Below are 11,883 nucleotides of genomic sequence, written 5' to 3'. Positions count from 1 at the left end.
TAAAATGTCAACTGTAGTTAAAAAATCATAAGATTAACTATTACAATAATAATAATAATGATTATTATTATTATTATTATTATTAGTAGTAGTAGTAGTAGTAGTAGTAGTGGTAGTAGTAGTATTAGTGGCGGTGGTAGTAGTAGTAGCAGTAGTAGTGGTTGTAATAGTCGTAGTGTAATATAGCGTTTTAAAAGCAATCGATTTAAGTGGGAGTGGCTCGCAGTGGAGTCTTTCCCTCCAAGACCACCCCCCCCCCCCCAACACACACACACGCACCTCTCCCTCTCAGCGTTGTCAGAAGGGGAAAAAAGCTTATTCATTACACGGAGCGGAGCATACATGCACTGTGGAGCCGCTATCGTGCGAGGTACTGTAATCAGCCTCGCTACTATATCAAATTCTGTGATGCTGATACTGTTCACACTGGTCAATCTTTAACAGTGTAGTCATTTCACCAGCTCAATTTCTGAAAACTGGACCACGGCTGAGGGAACAGAGCACAATTCATTCATTGAGAGCTTCCACCTGCACACGGGCTAAGAGTGCGCTGCCTTACCTCGTTTATCTCTGCAACAAAACAGGTTAGAATATTTAATTTATTTGTAACGAATAGTGTTTTGATGCAGATATTCTCGCAAAGGAGATGCTAGATTCAGCAGAGTATTGCTACGACTGTAGCCTATTACACGGGGGAGATGGCCCGTCGTTGATTAATTGCCGGTTGTTTTAAACGAATTCGTTCGTTTTCTGATTCGCACATGCTTGAAACATGCATAACATGAGAATGCAAGTGTTGTCCGAAATGCGGTGCAATATGAATGCAATTATTTTGACCGAGATGTTGTCGAAGCATCGAAATGAAAGCGCTTGAGCAGATTAGGGACACCAGATAAATATGTAGATGGAGATAGACAGTGCGAGAGAGGATTTGTTGGGGGGGGGGGGGGGGGGGACTAGAACTAGAAGAGGGGCAGATGCCAGCGGTGCCCGCGCGTGAGCTACAATAGTTTTTTTCATGTGGAATTTTCCAAGCGACGTTTATCCTTTGCATCAAATTCTAAATAAAACAGGCATCTTCAAAGTGTACCAGAATATCTTTTGGACATGGAAAATTGTAATAATTGTTTGAAATTGCATGGCGTGTAGCTTTGCTTTCGGGTCGACGTTTCACGTATTGAGTGATGTGACAATAATATGCTCTGTGTGTATGTGTGTGTGTGTGTGTATGAGTGAGTGAGAGAGAGAGAGTACTCCACGAATGGTGAACGCTTGGGTCCCTGGTTTGCAGCGACTATATCGCCATGATCATTGCAGCAGTGAGAAATTTCAAAAATGTCGTTTCTTTTTAAAATGAATATTGCACTTGGACCCAGATTTCGGATAATCTATAACGAACTCCCAATTCCCGTTTTGTGTGTGTCTGCGTGTGTGCGTGCGTGCGGGACTCATAAAACAGTGTTTTGTTGAGGTCGAACGATTTCAGAACCATGGACAGCACACATTAACCAACCTGTTCTGAAATACTGTATGTGTGTGAAGCGTAGGTAATTCGTAACGCAATTCATGCGATTTAAATGACCAGTGTAACACACAGGCTATGCAAACTTTACATCCAACAAGTACATTGCAATTGTATAAGCACACACATCTTGAACAACGTGATAAAGTTGCGAGGTATCGATAGTACAAGGTAGCTACTATTGTTGTCCGGGTGGGTGGATGGAGTTCGGCGCTCTAGAATATCATTGCATCTGTAGCCTGGGATGTCCGGGATATGTTGACATAATTTGGTGTTTTCTCCTGATCCTCATCGTAAAAAATGGTTGCCTATTTGAGATAATTAAATCATATTAAGACAGAATTCTTCTTTCTCCGCGGTAACTACTGTTACAGATCATACATTTAGACATATCATTTGCATCACTTATACATTTATATTAAAGCATTTTAAGTCTGTAAAAGAAAATTAGATGATAGAACGGAAATATAACATCGAGTTGAGGGCTATAGAGTCAAGAAATGTTTCAAACGGTCGATGTTAAAGCGCTAACACCTCAGTTAGCTAACAGTGTCTTAAATTTTCCTGAATAAAAAATTTCCTTTATGTGATCGGTTCGCTGTGGTCTTCTATTTTCATCTTTTAAAATCAAATGGCTACTGTTTTAAGGAGGGTCAGAGATATGTCCGCCACAAATAACTCTCTGGAAAGAAAAATGTAAAGGCAACCGCAGAAATGCTTCAAGCACTTCCTAAAATAAGCTTTTTCTGATAAAGTTAAGTAGGAAAACAAGCGTTCGACTACAAGAACGGGTATGTATCGACCCATAAACGTAGCAGTAAAATATAACACAACAAAAATAAATACAGGAAGTAAAACTTGAGTAAATGAGTGACAACAAATATATGCAAAGCAGACGCTGCTACACAGGTGTAGCACGCCCTTTAATTAAGCAAATAGCATTTCAGAATTAATAGGCTGATCGTTTGAAACGCTGGTCAGGCCTGGGCGCCAATAATTACGGCTAGCATGGCGGCTGCGATAGGAGACGCAAGTGACTTTAAAAGAGGAGAGGTTGTCAGGGCGCATTTAGACGGAGCTGCAACCAAGACAGCTCAACTGTTGCTACGGATGTTTCAGGAGCAACAGCGTCTAAGGTGATGTCAGCATTGAATTCCGAGGGAAAGGAATCATCGGCACAGAGCAAGAGTGGGCGGAAGCTCAGAGCTCGGCTCAAGGCAAACAGGTCAGCTGACTAAATTTCAACCTGGGTGAAAACATCCAATTTCATGAAAACCGGTGGTACCCTAACATCCCGTGACAGGACTTCGGGGCTTTCAAATTTTATGTTCTCTAGATATGTCACGTCTGGTTTATTATTTTATTCACGGTGGTACTTTTCATTTTGAATGAATACGAGTTTCTTATATAAACAATAAACACGGATGATAAAATGGCTGCAAGCGTGAGGAGTGGAACGGTGGGGTATCATGATATCACAATAGCAACTAGTCTTCTGGTTAGGCATGAAGCGTTGTCCCAATATGGATGGTATCCCAACAAATAAATATTTCGAATTCTCCTTCATCAGGAGATCTAGTAAATAGATACAAAGCAATACATGAACGAACAGAATTGAGTACAATTTAACATGTCTTAAATAATATTAACAGTACATGAATATCAGCATGATATAATTGAATAATAACCTTTATAATAAACATATTAAAAATGATAACTTATTACATTTGGTTTTCAGAACATCAAGTGTTATAAGCTGGCCATAAGCTGACTATAAGGTTTATGCATGTGAAAACAAGGGTTGTTAGTTTGCTTGACAAAGGGTATGATGAATGATTCATAATTCTTGTTTAAAGAGAATGGTTGATGTAAACCATTTTCTTCAAGCAACCTTTAGTCAACCTAAAATGTGATGGTGAACCAGTGTGTGTCTGCAGCTCCAGGTGAAGATGGTCTGGATAGCCTTTAGCTGGAAACAGCGGGAGTATTTTAATTAAACACACAGAAGAAAAAGACCGAAATGATCCAGTAATGGAGGGTGGATGCTGGAGTCAGATGAGTTCTACAGTGAAGGCTGTATTACCCTGCGCTTCTCAGGCCATCTGACATTTATGATAGGATGGCCAGAAGAGATGCCTGAACAGCGGTGTGACAAACGCAGTGCGGGTGGCGGTGGCTTTTCTCTGGAAAGGAGCCAGGAGCCTCGACAGGCAGTACGTCCTCCTGCTCCTGCACCAGGTGTTTACGCTGGTGTTCAGTCAGCAAAGCGAAGCTTTGTGAGGTTCTGAATCATCATGAGATAATTGTCTCGGTCACAATTCACCGGTTTGGATCAGCTGCCCTCCCGCCCACCCCCACCCCACCCCAAGGTTTTTCAGGTTGTCAAGATCAATCGTTGATGAAGTGATCAGTTCCCATCTTTTTTATTTGTGTTTAGTGGTAGCTTGTTTTGGTTGTGTATTGTTTGGTATGGAGTCCCGGTTGGCACGCACTTCTTCACAGCAGGTGGTCTGGCTTTCATTCCATGCTTCTGTTGGCCCTCCGCAAGAGACAGTAGACGCACGAGGCCAGCCTTACACCGGATGAACCGACTGCTTCATCGAGGACTGACCGGTTGGAACCAATCAAATGAAGCGCATCACTGGGCTTGACATTGTCAGTCGGTAATGAAGTTAGGGCAGCCAGAGCAATTAAACTTGGGCAGAGGCACTGCGATACCCCGCGGCATCACATACGCCTACTTCTGTTGTCAGGTGCCCGCTGAGGACGACATTAGGCCTGGTGGCAGTGGGCTATTTGATCACAAAGCAGAGGTAATTAAAAAGTAACACTACATGCCGCAAAAAATCTCCCCCACCCAGGCTGCTGATGCTAGGGCGAGGTGAATCATGCACTGGTCCGTCGTTGGCCGAGTTATTTATTCATCATGGCCTGTATGTACAGTCTGCCTGAAGGGATCAAAGCAAGTGGTTTGGAACGTGGAGTGCCTTTTTTCCCCCCCTCTGTAGCGTAGCAGCGAAGCACACGGAAAGTACAAGGGGGGGAAAGAAACAAAATGAAGGGGACCTGTGGCTAAGTGAGCGACGATGAGGGCCACTCTGAGCCGTAGGAGCGAAAGGTCAGCCCTCCGCTCCACTCCGCCACGTCCAAACGCGCACTCCGCAGATCGCGGTTAGCCCGCTCAGTGAAAATGATGTTAACTGAGTGAAATTGCTGGTTTTTGCCGTGTCACCACTGGCAAAGGTAAGCTGTGCTCCGCAGGGGCCTGGTGTCTGAAGGTCTCTGCTACCTGCCGGTCTTGTTTCTCGCCCGTCCTCCTCGCAGAGGACGACGCAAAAGGGTTGATGGACGATTGTTTAAGGAGCTAGTAAACGTCGAGCCAAGGTGAAGCGAGGCCGAGGGTCCCTGTAGAGGGCGCTGTCTGTCGCACAAGTGGCGCAAGTTATGGGATGGAAAAGGACCACGGCGGTTAAGTTGAACTGTAAAATCTATTGCTAAAAGCAGCAAGATACAAGTAATACTTTTTGTTAACGATCTTACGCGGTGGAGTCGGATGCGCGGGGACACGCTTTCACATCTCGGGGTTTTAGCCACGGACCTGAACCTGCATTAGCACGGGCGCACTAAGAGAGCTTTAGAAAGAGCTTTGTGGAAGCACTTACAAGCATTAGCATTTCATAAAGTTGGCCTGATTGGATCTATACCCTCCCCCAATTCATGGGGATGAGAGTTAATTTAATTTTACGGCAGGCAATGAAATTTGTTTTGTGGCCGCCTGGAATCAAATCTGTGGTCCTTCGGAAAGGCCTAATGCATTTAGGGGGGCCTCTAGCACCTCAACGGATTGCACCCCTATGACCTCTATGCTCTGCTCAGTGTTAAATGAACTTGGATGCATTTTAAACTGATAGAGTACATGCGATGCCTATTGGACTCTTATGTCACATTATGTCTGAATTGACTGAGGGTGCTTTTAAGAGTAGTATTCCATGTTCATATTGCAGATCCTTTCATCAATCAGATGAACAAATTCTTTCATATTATGTATGTGGGATATAACTCCTTAAGAAAGAGGTTACATGTTTTATTGTTTAAATGATAAATTGAACTAAATGAAATCCTGAAATTAATGACTCCTGGTCACTTGAAGGCAACAAGCTAAAGCTGCATTCAATTTTTTATTTTACTTAAAAACATTCTTATTTAAAACGATGACCTAGCAAATTAAGATTGCACAGTGGCACAGTGCTGGGCTAAAACAGAAACCTGCCCCCACATCAGCCCTCCTCGGATAAGATCGGACACCCCTGTCCCACAGGGTCTGCAACCACGGAGCCACGGAGCTCAGACTTGGAGCAGCAGCCAGGCAGAGCCAGGCCGTCACACACACACAGTGCATTAGCATGCATCGGCGTTAGCGTTAGCCTGGAGCAGAGTTCCCCCCGTTGCCCCGGGCTCCTCCGTTGGCTTCCCCAGAGTGGGACAGGCCATGGTGGGCATGTCCACGGGATCCAGGGGCGGAGGATGTGGACGCTTCCGTGCTCCGCGGCGGCGGCTCATTAAATCACGATTTGCCGTCTCACGCACAGCGTTTTGTCCCCACTCAGTCGTTCGGAAGCGCTCAGTTGTGTCTGTTTTGAAATCTAACTCTCATCTTTTTTTTCCTTTCTCCTTTTTAAAAAAAATTAAAAAAAATACATTCAGAATGAGCTGGAATGAAGGATGCTAATCAACTCCACCTCAGGGAAAGAAAGAGATTTTTAAATTTATTTATTGTTAAACGTGTAACTTTTTTCACCGCGTTCTGATGGGCAGACATGGCGACGCTGCCGTGACCCAGACGCGTAGCTGCGGCATGGAGGGACGCGTGGCGAGGTGTGCTTTTCAGATTCTCACGCCGCACGCATCCCCTCAGCAGCACGAGAGTAATGCAGTACTGCAGCGCAGACGTGCGTCCCAAGCGCACGTCGCAGGGCTGCATGCATGCACGCATTGCAGCCTTTTCCACCCGTGTGAACCTGGCAGGCTGCGGCCCCGTCCGGCTGAAACGAAGGAGTTTAATGACGGAATTAAACATGGCCGTCCACCCAGCCACCATTCCCCACTGCCTGGTGAATAATACCTTATTTTACGTTCATACAGTGAGAGGGCCTTTAATTACTCCTCTTATCATAATTAATCAATGGGGGGCTGATGGAACAGAAACCAGAAACTCCTAAAATTCACAGACATTTAGACACTTTTGTCTTGGATTGTGATTTTTAAAAAAAATTGGTTAACCAAAGAATAATTACATACCGAATAAAATGAGAAAAATAGAAATAAAAAGAAAGTAAAATACTCAGGAACGTAAACCGTAAACCAGACCTGGGTCAAATACGTATTTGTTTTGGATTCAAATACTTTTCTGTGCTCTATTGATCATGTCTGGTGTAATTGAGCCTGCCAATATGACCAGAAGGCGGGGTTTTCACTTTTTGAGAGTATTTCATTGGTTCCAATACACCAGACAAGATCAGTATAGCGTAGAAAAGTATTTGAATCCAAAATAAATACGTGTTTGACCCAGGTCTGGTCCATAAACCCCCACAAAACAAAAGCAACATTGAAAGGACCACTGACGTGATAGACTCCTCCTAGTTATGGTCAACATTTTTTTCTAAAGCATGTGATCTATAAGGATTTAAACTTGGATGACATTATCCTTGTGGGGATATTGTCAGTCTGCACACCTGACTTGGCAAAACTCCCGCTGGACTCGTTTCCATGATTTGGGGAAAAGGCTGTTCCTCCGAATCATCAACTACCACTTATTTACACAATGCAACAGTGCCGCAGTTACCCAGGGGAATTCTGGGACACGGGATGAGGACCTTTCCAAATACTGTACAGAAAAAAGAAAGGAAACTTCTCCATTCCAACCAAATCTGTTGATACAGAAAGATGCGTCTTTTAAAATCTACTCCGAAATTGTTAAAAATCGACCATGATTAAATGCAGTCACAAAGTTTAAATGTTACATTTTCATTAATTAAATTTCAGTTTCTCTCTTAATCTATTTCATATTTTATTTGCCTGACCCTGCAGCAAACCATTTCATTAATATGAATAGCCTCCTATTAATCATTTTTGTTCAGGTGATACAACCAAACACTAGTGTTTTACTGGTTAACTGATCAGAACTGGCCTAACTAACCAATGAGAAAATTTGAGCCAAAAGGACATCCATCCTCTTGTCTGTTTAATCATATCTTTATTTACCACAGCCAATTTAAGGGTAATTTAATCTGTATAAATATCATCCAAATTAATTCTGGCATTTTCTAGGTGAGTGAACCAGTTTTGCACTGTGTTTTTTTAATTCTATAAAGTAGTCTATTACTCCCCCATTACTGGGAGGATTCATTTGTTAACTATTTGTAGTGCAGACACCAGAATTTCAAATGGTCCAATGGTGTTTATGAGTGGAATAAGGGAAATAAGGAGTAGCAGAGATGCTTTTAGTTGGACACAGAGGCAGTGAGATCAGCAGCCATAGCTCCACATGGACAAACAGTAAAACGGAAATATACCACAATGATGGGGATACATGTACGGTTAAATAAAACCAGTGCAATAGCTCCATGGCCGAACGAACGCGCTGGATATCCTAAGTGAGCTCTAAGAACAGCACACCTGAGACTAGGACCGAAACCGTCAGCCCACGAGGGGCAGGAGTGACCTAGATGCACAAGGTTTGGCAGCAAGGAAGTTCCCACTGCTTCCAGGAAATTACAGAAAAAGATTTATAACTGGACAATCGTATGATCACTGACACTGATGGACAGAATTTGAAGATCTCAGCAGCAAGTGAACATAGTAAAGGGAGAAAAACTGACTCAGTGACAGCTTGAGGTGTGTGTGTGTTTATGTGTGTGTGTGTCTTCGGGGAAACATGGTGATAAGTGCTACACGTCAGCATTGCTGTTGTTGACAGTTGCACTGGTTCTGTGAGCAAAAGGAGCCCTTTTAGTGTGAGCAATATGAAACGAGTTGCCGCTCTGATACTGACAGTGCCTTCGTGGTGATAGACAGTGTGGTCTGTGGGAGTTTCAGGGGGGCCGAGCGTGTGTGAGCGATTGTTTGAGAGAGAGAGAGAGAGAGAGAGAGAGAGAGAGAGAGAGAGAGAGAGAGAGAGAGAGAGAGAGAGAGAGAGAGAGAGAGAGAGAGAGGGCGAGAGAGAGAGATAGGGAGAGAGAGAGAGAGAGAGAGAGAGAGAGAGAGAGAGAGGGAGAGGGAGAGGGAGAGAGGGAGAGGGAGAGAGAGAGAGAGAGAGAGACACTCTACAGCTGACATGGGACAGCAACGGTAGTAACCCAAGATAATAGAGAACAGAACATGTAACGAGAAGTTTGTGGGTTCTAACCCCATCAAGGCCATTGCTGTGGAGCCCTCACAGAAGGAACAAAAACTCAACAGGTTCAGTAAACTTGCAAGCAGTAAAAACACACATGTAGCCCACCATGAGCAAAACCTAAACTACATGAATAAACAGTTCAAAGCTGCCATCCTAAATAACAAATATTTGACACATTTCAAGGTATTTAATGGAACACTGTCCAGTTCTGTGAAGAAAGTCAAAGCGCACCCGTTTTATTCCAATGAACAACTACCAATACTCCCATAATCTTACTTTTTGAGTGATTACATTAATATTTTTGGGAAATTATGGTAAAATGCACGCGACGTATTAACGCGTTGTAATGTGATTTCACCAGTTCTTATGTAAAGAACACTGGTTATGGGAACTACGACTGCACTCATAAAATGAACGTGTGTCGCCTTTTTTAGACGCTAAATCTTAGTGTTCTAAAAAAAGATACTGAACACCCACACCGAATCATACTAAGGAATGGAAACAGTTACCATGGTATTGGCACAAAACGTTGGCCACACTATTATCTCAAAAGCAGGAAGATGTTCCCGACTGCAACACCTGGGGCTTTCGCGTGCTCGAATCACGTTACGTCACTGTTCCCCAATCAGAAGGAAATTTGAAACACCTGACACAGCGGGGGTTTTGTGTACGGAGTGAAATGATTGTGTTTAGCGGCGCATGGTAACCTCGCTGCTGTGACAGTGTAATGGGAACGTACAGTACCATTTCAAGCAACCTGTGGGAAAAATGTGGCGGCCCGGCTCCAGCTGTCACGTGCCGCAAAGCCCAGAACGACAAGGGAACGAAGTTCCTGACCCCGCCTTTCCGAAGAGCAGCAGACCTGAACTGGAGTCACTGTCCATTAATCTAAGGGCAGCACAGGTACCGAGTATAGACCGCTATCCCCTTATTATCGCGTTGCCAGTTCTACAAAGAATAAGAACGCCAGATGGCAGGCCACAAATCAATGTCGAGTAGGACGAAATCATGAGGGGAACACTTTGGTATTAGCCAGGGGTAAATCTAGCTTGAATTTCTGTAGCTAGGGTTAGCACCGAAGAGGTACTTTGTTAAGAGAAACAGAAAATGCAAGGATAAATACAAAATGCGACTTCTAAACCTGAATGTCAGTCGGTAGTTTTGCGTTTTCCGATGAAATCACTGTTACCAAACCGCGTTTTTCTATTCTGTATTGGGGTGTGTCCTTAAAAAACGTTGTTTTCGGATTCAAAATTCCTGCGCTCATGCGCATCGGAAATGGGTTAACGCTAGTTTGTTTTTCATCCGTCCCAGTTTCGCCCGGTTCTGGCTCTGGCGCTGGCGCTGGCGCTGTGCACATTTGTGTCCACAGTTTTACTGCCAAGACCTGGAAATAAATATGTCAAGCCTGTTACTCAAACTGTGACTATGTTTGCTCTGCCAGATGTCTGTTCAGCTGAAGGGCTCTGTATCCTACTGCCTGTATGACTCCGTGCGTGTGTGTGTAATGTGCATGAAAGACGATTTATGTTGGATTACATGTACATACACACTTCCATGTGTGTTTGTGTGGGTGTACATGTTTGCTTGTGTATGTGATCAGTGGATGAGGGTATCTGTGGAGAGACGGAGTGTGCGTGTGCGTGTGCGTGCACGTGTGTACAGAGGAATACAGCTGCGTCTAGCAAAACTGGACTTTTGTTTCCTATTTCCAAATCGGACAGCTCTCATCTAGGCCATTTATATCCAGATTTTGGAAAGGAAAGTCTTCATTGGAGTGTAAACGGCCCTGTTCTAATCCCACATAAGTCCCCTAGCCAAAATTACCTTTTCTGCCCCATGGCAGAATCATTGCTTCATAGACCTTGCAGTTAATTTCAGAATTCTTAAAATGTGTTGGTCTCATAATAGCCAGTTTAGACTTGATTGTGTTTATTTAATTTCTGCTGGACTGCTCTTTTCATTCATGCTCTTCCTGCATTGTAGCACGCCTGTGAATGTGTTTAATACCTTTGGAATCTCTGTTCATGTTCACGTGAACACTGCCCTCCTCCCTCCCCACCTCTGCCGTGTGTGTTGCTGATTCTCACACCAACTATTATTCCGCTGACAGCACAGTTCATATGCTTGTCTGGCATTGAATTGCCAAGTTATTTTAGGAACATATTTGTGTACACTGTTTTTATTTCTCTTACTATCTATTATGCATAGACCTGGGACACCATGTACCTGTTCAGGGACCGAGATGACTTAAAAGGGTATATCCCTGACTGGAAAAGACGTTGTTGCCTTCAGTTTTAAAATGTTCACTTGTGTGGGACCTTTACTGTAGCTCTCCCAAAGGGCATTGTTTATACATTGCACTGTGATGCTCCTTTTGAAGGGTGTTTGTCTTGGGAATTCCTCAGACTTTCTGAAGAATATGTGTATGGTGATCATGTTATCTGGGATATTAATATGCAGATATGGAGCTGATAGGTCAGAGGTCAACTTTTTGGAGCAAACAGGCATGAAACCAGGATGCTTTTTTCAGTTACAAAGATTTAATGCTGGCACTATTCACATGCTGGGGAGGGGGGCCTAAAATATATCAAACTCCACTTTGAAGAAAATTGGTTTGTGAAGGTCAGCTTTGACACAAAACCATCACTTCTGAAATTTCATGCTCAGTTGTAATATCAACCTGGTCTCTCGACCTTGACACTGGGATGAGGCCAAGATGGAAGATTGATTCCTCAGATGACCCCCCCCCCCCCCCCATAGCCCCCCTCTGTGGGTGATGGTGTGCTATCTGAACTTTTAAGGCTTTTTAGGTTAGATTACAGTAGAGCCTCCAGGGCCTTGTTCCTTTCTCCCATACCTCTTCCCCCCAAGTAAAAATGTGTGAAATTAATTACAAATCCTTCAAGTGTAACCTGAAGGCTCATAATCAGTAAAGGCACTCACTGTTAACACTGTTAGCTCA

General features: G+C 43.7%; 1 protein-coding gene across 1 annotated transcript in view; it reads left to right on the top strand.

The window, feature by feature from the left end:
- The first annotated feature begins 270 nt into the window (after positions 1 to 270).
- LOC118217205 (protein phosphatase 1 regulatory subunit 29) overlaps positions 271 to 11,883 on the top strand; it is a 77,257-nt gene continuing 65,644 nt past the window's right edge. Inside the window, exon 1 of the mRNA XM_035399038.1 lies at positions 271 to 584. The gene's annotated coding sequence lies outside the window, so the exon portion shown is untranslated. The remainder of the gene's footprint in view (positions 585 to 11,883) is intronic.

This window comes from Anguilla anguilla, chromosome 17, assembly GCF_013347855.1.
Source record: "Anguilla anguilla isolate fAngAng1 chromosome 17, fAngAng1.pri, whole genome shotgun sequence".
Classification (NCBI taxonomy): domain Eukaryota; kingdom Metazoa; phylum Chordata; class Actinopteri; order Anguilliformes; family Anguillidae; genus Anguilla; species Anguilla anguilla.
Note: the sequence above shows the minus strand (reverse complement) of the source record. Positions and strands in the feature narration are given on the sequence as shown.